The 16,275-nt window shown below is 39.6% G+C and overlaps 1 long non-coding RNA gene across 2 annotated transcripts in view; it reads left to right on the forward strand.

The window, feature by feature from the left end:
- Positions 1–15,282, forward strand: part of LOC120523402 — a 51,052-nt gene extending 35,770 nt beyond the window's left edge. For both annotated transcript variants that reach the window (XR_005632615.1, XR_005632616.1), the window contains 3 exons: positions 13,639–13,916; positions 14,541–14,634; positions 14,736–15,282. This is a non-coding gene — a long non-coding RNA (uncharacterized LOC120523402). The remainder of the gene's footprint in view (positions 1–13,638; positions 13,917–14,540; positions 14,635–14,735) is intronic.
- Positions 15,283–16,275: the final 993 nt, after the last annotated feature.

The following is a 16,275-nucleotide window of genomic DNA, read 5'->3' on the forward strand; positions in this document are numbered from 1 at the left end:
TTAACAGAAGCTCTTTAAATAAATACATATACAGTATATACACACCCACATCATGGTCTGAACACACACCAGAATAACTAAAAAGCAGTCCCAGTCCCAGTGAGGCTATGCAGCTGAATTGCTGTTGGTATAAAGAAGCCCCAGTAATGTTTCTTGACACACTTCTGCTGAGCGATTCATAGCATTGTTCATAATGGAACACAGTCTTGTTTTAACTCTTTCCTTTGCTGCTACCTCCAGGGGGTCCAGAGTGTGTCTCATGACTGAGCTTCCCTTTTAATTAGCATGTTGATTTGGTGGGCTTCTCTTGAAGTGATGTTAGCAGCCCAGCACACCACAGTGTATAAAATCATACTGGCCATCGAAGAGTTGTAGAAGATGTGAAGGATGTCACTTTGCACATTAAAGGAACACAGTCTCCTAAGGAAAAAAATCCTGCTCTGCCTTTTCTTATATAGTTCCCGTGTGTTACAAGACCAGTCCAACATGTCATTAATGAGGTCCACCAAGTACATGTAGGAGTGCACCATCTCTAAACCAAAGGTTAGGTTGCAAACAATTTTCTTTGAACAAAGAAACAAAGTTCTCCACCTGACTCATATACTCTGTCTCTTCCCCTTTATTGATATACAGTGATCCCTCGCTATATCGCGCTTCGACTTTCGCGGCTTCACTCCATCGCATATTTTAAATGTAAGCATATCTAAATATATATCACGGATGTTTTGCTGGTTCACGGATTTCTGCAGACAATGGGTCTTTTAATTTATGGTACATGCTTCCTCAGTTTGTTTGCCCAGTTGATTTCATACAAGGAACGCTATTGGCGGATGTCTTAGAAGCTACCCAATCAGAGCATGTATTACATATTAAGTAAAACTCCTCAATGATATACGATATGCTTCCCGCGCGGTTCTTGATTGTTTGCTTTTCTCTGTCTCTCTCACTCTCTCTGCCTGACGGAGGGGGTGTGAGCAGAGGGGCTGTTTGCACAGAGGCTGTTTGCCTAGAGGATACGGACGCTCCTCTAAAAAATGCCACTTTATCGCGGTGCTTCGGCATACTTAAAAGCCCACAAGCACGTATTGATTTTTTGATTGTTTGCTTTTCTCTCACTCTCTCTCTCTGACATTCTCTGCTCCTGACACGCATTCTTTGAAGAGGAAGATATGTTTGCATTCTTTTAATTGTGAGAAAGAACTGTCATCTCTGTCTTGTCATGAAGCACAGTTTAAACTTTTGACTAAAGGGTGTTATTTCATGTCTAGATGGCTCTAATAATGTTAACAGTGTGGGAAAGTTTATAAGGGCTTAAAATATATAAAAATAACCATACAAACATATGGTTTCTACTTCGCGAATTTTCATCTATCGCGGGGGGTTCTGGAACGCAACCCCCGTGATTAAGGAGGGATTACTGTACCCCATAAGGGCAGAATCATCTGAGAATTTCTGCAAGTAACATGACCTGGTATTATATTTGTAGTCAAAGGTGTATGGAGTGTAGAGAAAAGGAGACAGGACTGTTCCTTGTGGTGATCCAGTGTTGCTCCAGTGTTGCTCACATCCACGTCAGAAACGCAGTCCTTGAGTCTCACAAACTGCAGTGTCTGATAGATAATCCATTATCCAGAACATTACATGCTCATCCACCTGCATATCTCTGAGCTTACCCCTTAACAAGGATGGCTGGATGGTATTGAAGGAGCTGGAAAATTAAAAAAAACATAATCCTCAGGGTGTTTCCAGCTTTATTCAGGTCAGAATAATCCTTGTGGATCAGATAGATAATTGCATCCTCTACTCCCATCTTTGTCTGATAAGCAGACTACAGTGGATCCATGGGTTCTACTACAAGACTCATATAGCCCTGGACCAGCCTCTCAAAGGTCTTCATGATGTGAGACGTATGTGCCACTGGTCTGTAGTCAATAGGTGAAGAGGTACCTGCTTTCTTTGGAACAGGAACAATGCAGGTTGTTTTCTACAGCAGCAGCAATTTCAAGAGCCTTAGAGACAGACTAAACAGGTGACAGAGAACAGGCACAGTACAGGCCTTAAGACCTCAGGCATTGACTCCATCTTGTGTAGCTTCTAAAGTCTGATGACACAAGACTTACCTTTATTACATCCAAGGGTAGTTCCTAGCATATGCAGAATAGATAAATGCCTAGGGTGGAGAATGATCTGGGGCATATGAACACCCTAGTCCACCACACAACACACTCCTAATCCACATGATCACATCCAAATGATTCTCATTTTTGTAGCTGCAGTAAGGTCCCTCTTTTACACTGTACTGCACTTCTCTTCCCAATACTACTGCTTGTTTTGCAGGTCAGGTTGTCTGAAAAGCTTTTACATACCTCTTGATATCCCTAGGGCACATAAGAGGAAGGCCATTCAGACATTCATGCTGAGTGGAATGGGCCTTAGGATGTGAATCATACAGAAACTTCTAAGATTGTTCCATCAGATTAGCTAAGAGAAGGAGTCTGATGCTTGAAGACCCAAAACACATGGTGACTACAGGGTACTTCACAAATGTGTCAAAGCCAATGAGACACAGTATAGTGAAAAAGTATTTGCCCCCGTGATTTCCTCCGTTATTGCACATTTTTTCATTGGATATTTTCAGGTGTTCCACCAAAATCTAATGTTAAATAAATGTCAGTTAAGTGAACAAAAACCATTTCTATGTTAACGTATTTCATTTATCTTATGAGCCATGTTTGAAAAGTGTGTCACTCTGTGAGAAAGTTATTGCCCACTTACAGTGCCTGTAGCGCCTTTAGCTGCAATGGCTGCAACCAAAGATTCCTATATTTTAACATCAGCCTTTTACTTATATGTGGAGGAATTTTAGTCCACTGTTCTTTGCAGAAATTGCTTTAATTCAGAAACATTTAAAAGTTTTAATTACCATATGTTTTAACTGATAGGAGGGTCGAATCAGAAGTGAGTGAAATTAGAAAGAAAGAAGGGGCGATAACAAATGAAACTGAATGAAGACAACTTTGGGAGTACTGAAATCCACCACAGAAGGGAATCTGAAACCATAAAGGCTATGACCTGTAAGTTTAAGAGTTTGAAGAAGAGGTGTGGACTCTTTTGTCGTGGTGAGTGCTGACAGTTGTAAATCATGGTGTGTCACAGCTTGACAATGTGCGGAATCGGCTGATGTTAAAGGGATATCAGTTTTCTGATACTGGAGGAGAACATCAAGTAAAGTAACAAAACATAAACAGAGTAAACAAAGACTTTAACATAATATCCTCAAGCTAATTTAATGTAATTCTGGTTTGCAGGGGGTTAGATAAAGCAAACTAATTTAACAAGCATGACTTTGAGATATGGGACTTAAACACCACACAGAAACTGGGAGAATATGCAATGTCCATGAATACTGGAATCAGTGACAGGATTTGAACACAGAATTCTGGGTCAGTTCTTGGGTCAAGCAGCTGCACTCACCATTCTACTATTACACCACCCAGCAGAGAATTTGAAAATAAGTCAGAAATCAATATTGCTTCAACAGAAAAGGCCTGGAAGCTCTTATCCAAAATTTAACTGGCAAAAGTAAATAATTTTGAATTATTAAACTATTGTCTAGCTGTTACAATATCTGTCTTTGAGGCAAATCAAAGAAATACAATGTTGCTATGTTGCCATACTGAGCATTAAGAGGCCCTACACCAGATAAGGGATTGTTCTGTTTTCCTAATCATTTACTGTACATAGCAACAACTCAGCGGATGGCTGGCCATTGAGTCACTCCATTGTGTAATTTATTGTTTCTACCTTGGCTTCAGTTGAATCTAAAGCTGCCAGTCTCAGAAAGACACAGAATTCATAATCTATCTTTGAAAATCAAAGTCAAAAGAGCAATGAAAATAACGCAAAAAATAACTGCATGCCCGCAAGTGCTTTATATGATAACTTTCTCACAGACATATCTGCCTACTGTTTTGTTACAACTTTTGTTATTGAGGTGACAACCTTATCCATGAGGGAATGAAGACTGCAGGAGTGCAGACAATTATGAGTTTACGCAATAAGGGGCTTTTAACATAACATTTTCACACATGCTCATTCCAAGTCAGAGATGAAGGGTGTCACACACGTGCGTTTGGGAGGTAGCTAAAGGGCCTGAATAATAGCATAGCAATAATAACATCGTGTCCGGTTCCAATGAAGTCACTTCCTGTCTCGGGGTTTAAAGCCACCATTTTTCTCATCCTAAGTCAGTTTTGTTTTGGATTTAAACCTGTTAAGAACTCAATTCTTTACCCATTTGCAGACTTTCTAATGTCTTTGGACTATTCTTGTGACTAGGGATACAGAACCTGTCCCAGCAGCACAGGGCACAAGGTGAGGAACAATCTACAACAAGATGCCAGTCCATTACAGTGCCCACTTTTGAACATTTAGAGTTGCTACTTAACCTAATATGCATGTTTGAAGAATGTGGGGAGTAAACTGGAGTAATTGAGGTGAGACCCACACAAAAAAAGGAAGGGGAACTCTACACAGACAGTGACCAGGTACAATATGATGAATGAAGGGGTTATCTAGTATGAGGGAAATACAGTGGAGTCTTGTCTATTTTAGTCTGTCCACCTATACAACATGTGGGAAACTGTGAGAAATACTTCAGATACTACTTGTTTATAAAAAACTAATGAAACATGTGATTCTTTGGTCCCAAAACAAAGGAGATTCATATAAAAGAAGCTGGACATTTCCATTTTGGCAACACATTCTTTTGTTTTCACCATGGAAAAATACAACTTCACAGTGACCACTTTGGTGATGTAACTTTCCAAAGTAGTGCTTGTATATCTCATGTTCTCATTTTTGCATTCTGTATCCTGTATTTTGTCTTGTATTCCTATGAGCCTTCATGGCTGCCTGCTGCTTATTTGCTTTATCTGAAGTGCTTTCTGTGATGTACTTGATGTTCAGCAGATGTTGATGCTCTTCTTGTTCCTTATTCTTATTATGAAGTGCTTTGTCATGTTCACAGTACTTACACTTGAGTATGAATTCTGAACATGTCTGTACAGACCTGGGGAGATTATCAATACATGGGCTTGCGGGGACCAAGCATTTATTAAAATAAACTTTTCTGGCCACCAGGTTGCCACAACCTAAATTTTTTTGAATTTCCAAAAAATATCAGGCTATGTTTAGTAGTACTTTTTGCTTGTATATGGGTGTCAGCATCTTGTCTGCTTATACTTTCTCAGTCTTTGTCACTTAATCATCTACTGTGATGCGCTTCACATGCAAGCATTTTTCTGTCTTTGTTGCTCCTGCATTCTATATCATGCACTTGGCACTGTACTATTTCTTCTTCTTCTTCTTCTTCTTCATTATAACAAAAGGGTAGAATAAAACAAGTGCAAACTCTCTGCCTAATGTTTACACACATAAGATCTCACACTTCTTTCTGGATGCTGAACATGTATGCGACTATCACATGCATTTCTGACTTTGTTATTCTTGCATTCTGTATCCCACACTTCATGTATTTGATGATCGCATGCATTTTGCTGCATCTTGCACTTGACACTCAACAGATGGTGCTATGCTTTCTTTCTATTATGGTGCCCTCCACCATGTCATCGGCCTCTGCAATTTGCTTGCTGTTCAGCGAATGTTGCTGTTTTTTTTTTCTTTCTGTAATGCCACTTTATTTGCTGTAAAAAAAAAAAACCCACAAGCTCAGGTCAGTCTTTGAGTTTGCTACCACCACAAAGTTTTGGCAATCTCAGTATGCAGCAGGTCATAAGCGTTCAATGAAGACCAAGATCAAGATTCTACTGTAGCCCCAGTAGTTTGCAAGTAATCACGTGACGGACAGATGTTAGCATTTTAGATAGAGTATATAGACCAGTGGAACACACTGACCTACAATCTATACTAATAAAAGGCAAAGCCCTCACTGACTCACTGACTCACTGACTCACTCACTCACTCACTCACTCACTCACTCACTCATCACTAATTCTCCAACTTCCCGTGTAGGTAGAAGGCTGAAATTTGGCAGGCTCATTCCTTACAACTTACTTACAAAAGTTAAGCAGGGTTCATTTCGAAATTCTACGCGTAACGGTCATAACGGTCAACAACGTCTGCCATGTTGAACTTTCTTATTCATGGCCCCATCTTCACGAAATTTGGTAGGCGGCTTCCCTGCGCTAACCGAAACCAATGTACATACTTATTTCGGTGGTATGACGCCACTGTCAGCCGCCGTATTGAACTTTCCAACGTCACTAATTCTCCAACTTCCCGTGTAGGTAGAAGGCTGAAATTTGGTACTTATTTCGTGGTATGATGCCACTGTCGGCCGCCATATTGAACTTTTCAACGGTCTTTGTTACTTATGGGCCCATCTTTAAGAAATTTGGTACGCGGGTTCCCAACGCTAACTGAATCCTACTTACGTACATATATACGTCCATAGCCTGCAGCTCGGTCACCGTGTGAGGCGGCATTGGGTCCCCCATCCCACGTTGTTGGCTGCCTGCCTATATAAGGCCGTCCGTCGCTCCAGTCTCTACATTCCCTTCCTTGCTTCGCCACAGGATTCACGTCTCCCTGCTGATAACTACAGCCTTTTTATTTAATCCACGGCTTCTCCTCTGTTTTATTGTTCATTTATTACGATTATAGTTATTGTGTGGGTATTTTAGACTTACTTTACATTGTTCAGGTACCTATTTCCTTTATCATTCCAACCGCATCCCCCATTAACATGTCTATCGAGGTGATTACCATCGATCAAAGAACTGTCACTTACCGAGTGGTTTCCATGCCCGGAGATGGCACCTACCTTTTCCATTCTCTTTGTTACATATTGCACGGCCATATCAGGCTCACTCTTGATATCCGGAGGAACATTGTGTCTTATGTATTGAATGACTGGGACAGGTTCAAGGTGTGGACTGATGACGATACAGGAGATAATTATACTACACAGGGGCACTATAAGAGTGAAATGCTTAAGCCCTTCACCTATGGATCTGCATGTGAGTTGATGGCTGCCGCTGAATTGTTCAGTTGTCGCTTTCAAGTGTACCGAAATGGCCAAATATTTTACACCTTTGACAACCGCCAATGCCTCTTAAACATCTTAGATTGACAGGTGAAGATTTCAGTAGTGGACACTTTGATGTTTATGAATGTTTAAACTCTCAAAAGCTGGATGTGAAGTTATCGATGAAACCAGTTGTATACTTACAACTCTTGACAGATGCCGAATGTCTCTTCAACACAAGTCCTACAAATACTGTCGTAATTGAAACAAACCATGAAACTCAAATCGATTATGACAGCAGCAATCCAAGCTGTGAGATTTGAAACAAGATTACTGTTCACATGGCCAACTGTACGTTGCATGCTCAAGAGTAAGCTCAACGCACAGCTTGGTCATGTTACAACCGGAAGGCCGAACTCACAATGTGGTATACAAAGAGATCCTTAAATAATTATTGGTATATTTTCCCTCAGTTTAAAAAGGTTTAGTTTTCTTCTTAATAAAAATTTTAAGGCAGTACTTCGCAGCTGCGAAGCACGGGTATTTTGCTAGTCCTTAAATAAAAGGGGATTGAAAGGGGTGAAGTCCACCAATATAATGATAAAGTTGAATTTTGAACATGCAGACACTATTTCTTTGGGGTTTTTTTTTTGTTGTTCTTTATTTCGCCTTATACAATTTCTTGTATTAGGAATTTGTTAGTTTTCACATACCCCTTGGGGTCAGAGCACAGGGTCAGCCATTGTGCAGCGCCCCTGGAGCAATTGCAGGTTAAGGGCCTTGCTCAAGGGCCCAGCAGAGTAGGATCTCTTTTGGCTGTGACAGGGATTCGAACTGGCAACTTTCTGGATACCAGCACAGATCCTTAACTTCAGAGCCACCACTCGGGTTTGTCAATAGAGGCTCCCATCTATAGCAAAGATAAGTAGTTATTGATACTACATACGTGTTCGTCCAGCCCTCAAATAAAAAGGAATGGAAAATATACTGAAAGGCATCGTAATTTTAAAGTCCAAAAAGAGAAATGTTTTATTGAAATAAAAAAAGAATGTGAAAAAATGCAAAACTGCAGGTAAAACAGGCAATAACTTTGTGTAATGTTAACGTTTACCCCCCCGGGTGGAATTGAAGAGTCGCATAGTGTGGGGGAGAAACAATCTCCTCAGTCTGTCAGCTGCTCCTCTGTCTGGAGATGTTACCGTTCAGTGGATGCAATGGATTCTCCATGATTGACAGGAGCCTGCTCATCGCTCGTCACTCTGCCATGGATGTCAAACTGTCCAGCTCCGTGCCTACAATAGAGCCTGCCTTCCTCACCAGTTTGTCCAGGCGTGAGGCGTCCTTCTTCTTTATGCTGGCTCCCCAGCACACCACCACGTAGAAGAGGGCACTCACCATAACCGTCTGATAGAACATCTGCAGCATGTTATTGCAGATGTTGAAGGACCCCAGTCTTCTAAGGAAGTATAGTCGGCTCTGTCCTCTCTTGCATAGAGCATCAGTATTGGCAGTCCAGTCCAATTTATCATCCAGCTACACTCCCAGGTATTTATAGGTCTGTACCCTCTGCACACAGTCACCTCTGATGATCACGGGGTCCAGGAGGGACCTGAGCCTCCTAAAATCCACCACCAGCTCCTTGGTTTTTCTGGTGTTCAGGTGTAAGTGGTTTGAGTCGCATCATTTAACAAAGTCCTTGATTAGGTTCCTGTACTCCTCCTCCTGCCCACTCCTGATGCAGCCAACGATAGCAGTGTCATCAGCAAACTTTTGCACGTGGCAGGACTCCGAGTTGTATTGGAAGTCCGATGTATATAGGCTGAACAGGACCGGAGAAAGCACAGTCCCCTGTGGCGCTCCTGTGTTGATGACCACAATGTCAGACCTGCAGTTCCTGAGGCGCACATACTGAGCTCTGTCTGTAAGATAGTCCACGATCCATGCCACAAGGTATGAATCTATTCCCATCTCTGTCAGCTTGTCCCTAAGGAGCAGAGGTTGGATGGTATTAATGTATAGTTGATTTATTCAAAACCAAAAAGTGGTAAAAATCTAAGCCTAAAATTAGTAGTGACTTATTATACAGTGGGTTTGAATAAAAGTGTACCAATAAAAAAAAGTTAATAATTAGTTTCACTTACTGAGAAGTAAAAAACAACATATCCATAGGCTATAGGAAAAATCACAGTTAATTCTATTTCAGTGTAGCTTTTTTTCTTAACTCAAGATTGGTTAACGGTGGTTCTTGATTTGTATCGTATGTTTAATGGTGATATGTAGGTGGACAATATTGTTAGCTTTTTTAAAATGAATGACTGTGCATTTCATAGTTATTGTCAAGTGTGGTGTACACAGTACAATGTAGTGCATGTTTAACCAAGTGCATGGCAGTGGGTCAAAATTCTACAAAAGTGTAATATAATATCATAACAAGTAGTGGTTAGCAGTATGCCTAGGCCACTTTTGGAATTTTTTGGACATTTGTCAGAAAAAAGTCCAGATGTTTTGTAAATGTAGTTTGGCTAAACACAACCCACCAAGAGACTTATACTTGTGCACTACATTTCACAGGGAGTATTTGTAAATATTGCTATCAGGAAATACCAGAACCAAGGTCACACTTGCAAGCGTGTGTTTTGCTAGACAAATAATTTGACACTGTCAGTGGCAAGGAGATTCAGCTACTCATGTTAAATTTGACATTCTGTTTCACTAGAGAACTTACATTCATACTTGTGATATTGATATGCATTTGTAGCGGGGTGCAGGAATAACAGTTTCCCATTTAATATCCAATAATATAACCAAAATAAATGCTCTTCATATACTTGCCTAACAAATATCAGGTGCTGAAAAATAAACCAAAGGAATCATCTGGTTTAGCCACAGGTTGGGTCAGTTTCTCAGGAACTCCATCTGGTGGGTGGCTCTTGCCAAAAATGATTCCTCCTTCTGGGAAACCTGCGCTTTTATGGAAAGGGAACCAGAAGGGGCAGAGCCAGTTGCCCTCACTGGGTGGTTTCTCAGCCCTGTGGAGAGAGAAGGAGATGATGATGTTAGCAATAAGCGCCCCCTTTTCATTCCAGCAGATTATTACATACCTTGACAGATCCTGTAATGCGCATGTGTGACACTTTGATTAACTTTTTGTTATGGCAGTGGCATATTTTTAGCACCTTTCAGATGGATTTACTGTTGCTCTGTTATCACTATTTTTATGTTCTTTACTTCTATAGCTGTATTGTTCTTAGCAATGATACAGTATGGCTAGGCACATGATTCTGATGCTGGGTAGTGTCCTTCATCAGGGGATCCCTATTTAAGATGGTGTCTCAGTAACACTGACATACACATAATGAATCTTTTAAAGAGAAAAAATACTTTTAGCTGTAGTGGCATTGACAGTGCACTACCGTGAAGACCTTAGTGATAGGACTTTGAATAGTTGTGTTGTTATTTTACTTTGATTTTGAATCTCATTTCTGATTACTTCTCTCTGGTGTGTTTTTCTTTGTTTAAAAACCTGTTTTCAGACCATTTTTTCCCAGTCGTGTGTTCTTACTGTTCTGGAGTAACTGCTACTTTCTCACTACTCTACTTTTATGTGGGACTTACTGTATTTGTGTCAGGTAATCAAAATATTTGGACAATAAAATAAAGAGCTTTATTTTTTTTTTGTCACATCCTGTTTGCCCTCAGTTTGTGTATTTTTAACCTATGCATTTAGCACAAAAGGGAAAAAGAATGTAGTTCATGACTGAATTTCAGTCCCTTAAGAAGTGTATTGTACACACCCTCATTAATGTGTGTTTCCACATGATACTCTCCACACAGTATGTACTCATGTTTCCTGATTAAAATGCTTTTGACTATGTATTTAAGTTCATTGTATTTATTCTTTTTAGCTTGTTTTTTGGACTAAGCAAATGAAAAATAACTGAATGAAAACAAAGGTGCAAGGAATCACCTATGGTAATCCTAAAGAGCTTGCATAAGCTCAGTTTGATATGAATAATATAAAGAACATTGAACACATAGGAATGCTCACCTTCTGTGGGAGTGTGCATAAAGGTGTGGTTTATCACCCTACTAAAATACTTGTGGCAACAAATATGAAAGGGAAAAACTTCTCTACAAAGAATCATGTATTTTTTTCACCTTCAATGGGGCAGTTGTCATTTTTTCACAATTTCATGGAATTACATTTTCTGCATTTCAGTTTCCATTTGACTTAATTCTGGACAAAACAAAACCGAGTCTTGAGCATAAGTTGAATTTCACTTTATGCTTCTTTTCAATGTTCAGAATACACTACAAATAAAATTACTTAGGAACTGGCAAGCTGTGTTTCATACAGCTGAATTCTTCGTTTAGGAAAGTTCACCTGGAATCACATGGCATTGGGCTGTTGTTCAGTAATTACAGTGTGCCTAGAAATGGGCTTGTAACTGCCCAAGCTGGCCACCCATTTGCTCCTTGGTTAAGGGGTTGGGAGTTTAGACAGACCTGGACGTGGGTGCTTTTCTTAACTCTCACTTTTTAAAGCTTTGACAAGCAAGGCTGGAGAACTTAGCCGTCAAGGACTTACAACTTAGGTTGTGATAATGTTAAAAGCTTTTTAATACTTATTAATAGTTTCTAACCTTGTGCCTAGTGCTGCCTCTCATATCCTGAGCTAGATTAAGTCAGTTTGGGAATCAGATCAGGTCAGGTTGTGAAACATGCACTGATGCAACGCATTGCTGCACCCACCACACAAAGAAACAGCTCAGAATCCAAGATGACAACCCCTCAGGGCAGACGCACAGTCCAGTCACACCCACCAAAAATGACCATCTTATCTGCTGCAGCCAGGTGTTATATGGGCTTCCCCTTGGCCTTTGTCCAACCACTCGAGTCTACAGCAATGAGGATCCTGTGAGCTGGATCATCCATGGGGAATTACGCCACACAGCTGTAGTGTCGTAACTGATGCTCCCTCACAATTCAGGTTACGAGATTCAGTTGGAACTCTGTGAGCAACTGCTCGTTCGGCACAAAGTGAAACCACCGTTACCCAAGGATTCTCTGAAAAGACTCAGTGCCAAAGGAGTCTGGTCTTCATCTCGGGTCACTGGATAGCTTCCATGCCTCACAGCCATATAGCAAAACAGGAAACTCCAGGACTCTAAAGATCTGTACCTTCGTCCTTCTGCAATGATACTGGGAGTGCCACACACCCCTTTCCAGTGACTTTATGGCCTCCCATGCTCTCCCAATACATCAACTTACTTCAAAAGGAGAGTCACTAGTGACATGAATGCTGCTGACGAGGTAAGTAAACTTCTAAACAAGTTTGACATTCACTCTGTAGACAGACACACTGCTGATGGCTGTACCTAAGAGGTCATTAAATGCCTGGATCTTGGTTTTTATCCAGGACACTCGCAAGCCCAGACACTCAGACTCCTCACTCAGTCTCTTGAGAGCCCAGATCAGAGCCTCCATTGACTCTGCGAAGATCACAGCACCACCAGCAAAGTCAAGATCAGTGGATCTTTCTTCACTAACAGATGTCCCACTACGGCTGGACCGCACAACCCTGCCCAACATCCAATTCCATGTAAGCATCGTACAGAGTAGGAGCAAGTACACACACCTGATGAATCACAGAATCAAGGTTCTGCCTCTACTATGTACGGCACTCACACTATCAGTGTACAGATCAGCCATGACATCCGTCTACTTCAAGATGAAGTCTCAGGATGTCCCACAGGGCAACTCAATCAACTGAGTTCAACACTTTACAAAAATGACAAAAGCTGCAAAGAAACTCTCCCAATATTTACATTTGGGCTTGATTGTTTGACTTTGTTGTTTGGTATATTCTGTCTTCTGCTTTTGACTCCTTGTGCCCCATTTCTTACTACAAGTTTGTCTTGTCTATCATCTACTCCTTTAATTTGAATTATTCCTTTCTAATTCCATCATACCCAGAACAACAGCCCAGTAGCAGCACTACTTAAGTTAACTACAAATCCCAGAAACCCCAGTAGTACTTCACCATTGGTCAGCTTCAGGTGTTGCCACTGGAGATGCTGGAGGAAATAAGGTGCACCAGATGAGGCCAGCATAAGCTCAGCTCAGTTTTTATGTCTCACTGCTTCACCTCAATATTTGATTACTCTAGTTTCCCAAGGATTACAGTTTCTGGATTTGTGTTTGTGTTATGTCCTCGATGTATGTGTGGTCTGACCAGAGTTGGTAAATGTATTCATGGATGGAGTGATCTCAGTGCCTGCAGTTCTTCACCTACACCACAAAACGTTTACATATTATGCTGAAAGCTGTTCACTTAGGACTTCTCTTCATTTATCACCTTCAATCTGCATCTTCTTCTGCACTGTGTTTGGACTTTGTATTATTGTGTTTATGATTGATTTTTATGTACTTAGTGTTTGGTTGGGTTTTGTTCTGTGTTAATTAACTATCATCATCGGGTGTCACGAGTGCAAATCGGAGATGGTTTAAGGGCTAATATGATGGTAATTTTTCACCAATCCTAGGGGTAGTGTTGTGTGATAACGTTCTCTTTTTTTCTCCCTCTGCAGACTGAATGACTGACAGCTCTCCTCCATAATGTCACTTCTGTTGTTTGTCCTCCTGAACTCACCTTTTCCTTCCTGGCCGATATATGACCCAAAGACTGGACATCTTGTGCAGCCTGAATTGGACTCCAGTCTGAGAAGATTCAATTTTGCATTCACACACTTTGTTTTTATTTAAAATCAATTCCAATTATATGGGGTTTCCCAATGGGTGACCCAACACTCTGACTGTCTCTGCTTTTCTTATTACAGGAATTATTGGGGAGGACTTTTATTTATGTGTTAGTTGTTTAATATATTTTTTTATTTTCAAATTAATTTGAATCTGTATATATGAGTTTCTGTGTGCAAGTGTATGTGAGCCAGTTCAAGGCTGGATGTATTTCAGGGGTCCCAGTAATAAATTAAACAAATCCCTAGCATCATGCAACCGCTACAGCCATATTTAAAGTACATGCTGCCTCAGCCTCATTGGGGTGGCATTAGCTTTCATAGCAGTGTTCTTTGTGTTATGTCTAGTAATACATTGTAAATGTTTACTTTTTTAGTATGTTAATTATTATTTTGACGGTTTTGTTATTCAAAGATAAGTAGGGTTTGCTTATATTTAGGTGTGCACGTAACTGGTGCATTGGTATGCATACATGGACAAAAATAGAAGATGCATGCATTGTTTCAATACAGACATACGGTACACCCTTCTTCAGTTTACGGTTTTACACATCAGGGCATAATCAACCATAATGAAGTTCTCAGTAAGTAATAAATTAGACACATATTAATGACAGACAACATACAAAAGATTTTACTTTGTCATTATTTAGTTAACAAAAAAAAATAAGCTAACATATAGAAGTCATGTTATATGTTGTCATTTACCTGATGTTACATCTGATTCACTTTAGGTCTTGGGGTAGGACAGAAGATTATTAATGAATAATACTAAATGTAGAGATCCAAGACTGAAGGATGATGCATTTCATGACTTTTTACATACAGGTACAGTATACATGTGTGCATGACAGCTCACAGTCATGTTTTTATGTTTAATAAGACACAAAATATTAATATAAATAACATTAATTTTTATGTTGATACAGGTTTTTATTATCAACAATCACATTAATTGGGCTAGTGAGGCCAGGAAAAGGCTGTTTCCAAAGTCATTCTGGATAACCTGGAGAAATATCCATGCAGTCATTGGGAATATATATAGACTCCGCAGGCTGCAGAAGTGCAGGAATCAAAGTCCAGCAGATAGAACTATCAGTGCTAACCACTTCCACACCATGCCACTTACTAGGAATTTAATAATATCCATATTCCAATACGTCATGGTGAAACACCATGTGTTATAAACCTGTTCAAAGTTCTACATCTGTTTTGATGATTCAGAAAATGCACAGGTTCATTGCTGAAAATGAAAGAACGGCTCTTTAAAGTTGTGCAACATTTGTTGGATTTGATTAATATATGCAAAAAGAACAGTTTGATACCTGCCAAACATCACACTTCAGATCATGTGCCATCTATTGACCTGAACCTTTCAGTGCAGAAGGCTGAAACCAGCCATTGAAGCTATGCAGTGCATTGAACAAGAGCCACCTGGTTTGGCTATCTGAAAAATAAAATCAATATTAGATATAAGTCTTCAAATGTCTTTTTTTATTGTTTCCATAACAATGGACAGGTTGTGTGGTATTATAGTATGTACATGTTAGCTTATATTTAGTTACAATGGAGAAGTGTATGGTTTTATAAGGAACTATATGAATAGGAAGTGGCAACAATAATATTTTATTTTGTGTTGAAAATGATAACAGATAAATCCAAACAGTACAGAAGTGAAACTTACAATGAAACTGATGTCTAATTATCTGGTTATCAGAGATCACACTAACATACTCTCATTAATAAATGTATACCACATTCTCTTCTTTTGACCATTACATTCCTAGAGGTCATAGCAATTGAACTTGAAATAGCAATTATTCTTACTGAAGTCCTTGAAGTTTTTTTTTAATGTGTGAAAGAAGTCATTAATTTCAGCCAAGTTCAGATATGCTCCATATGTGAACCTCAGTCTTGGTCTTGGTCACGTTACATGCAAGTGCATATGTGCTGGCACACCCAACAGTGAGAAACAGTCATTACTGCCTTTTTGCAAGACAAAACAAAACAAGACAAATTTAACTACCTAAGTACTTTTGAATTAATGTCTGTCAATCTCAATTTTCAAAGTATTTCTCTTTAATAAGAAATGTTTGGGTGCCACAATATGCATGCAATTATCTTTTTATAAGGGCAATATAATGACATTACAACTTGCAGACCACGTGGAAGTCAGAAAAAAATTGCTGTGCCCATGGAAGCAGGCACACAAAACATCACCAATCATGTAAAATGGCATTACGATAACTTACGAAAACAAATAAGTAAAAAAAACAACATGAAATTAAAACAGTTATGCAAAATGAATCAGAAATAGTAGTTGTAAATTCCTAAAAACAATTTAATAGGAATTCTGCATCAATGAAAAAAATATTGTTACTTTTTTAGTTTTATACATATGAAGGAAATTGTATAGGTAGATAGGCAGAATGGAACGGTATTGCATAAAATAGATATGAAAGGCACTAT

Source organism: Polypterus senegalus, chromosome 2 (genome assembly GCF_016835505.1).
Source record: "Polypterus senegalus isolate Bchr_013 chromosome 2, ASM1683550v1, whole genome shotgun sequence".
Lineage (NCBI taxonomy): Eukaryota > Metazoa > Chordata > Cladistia > Polypteriformes > Polypteridae > Polypterus > Polypterus senegalus.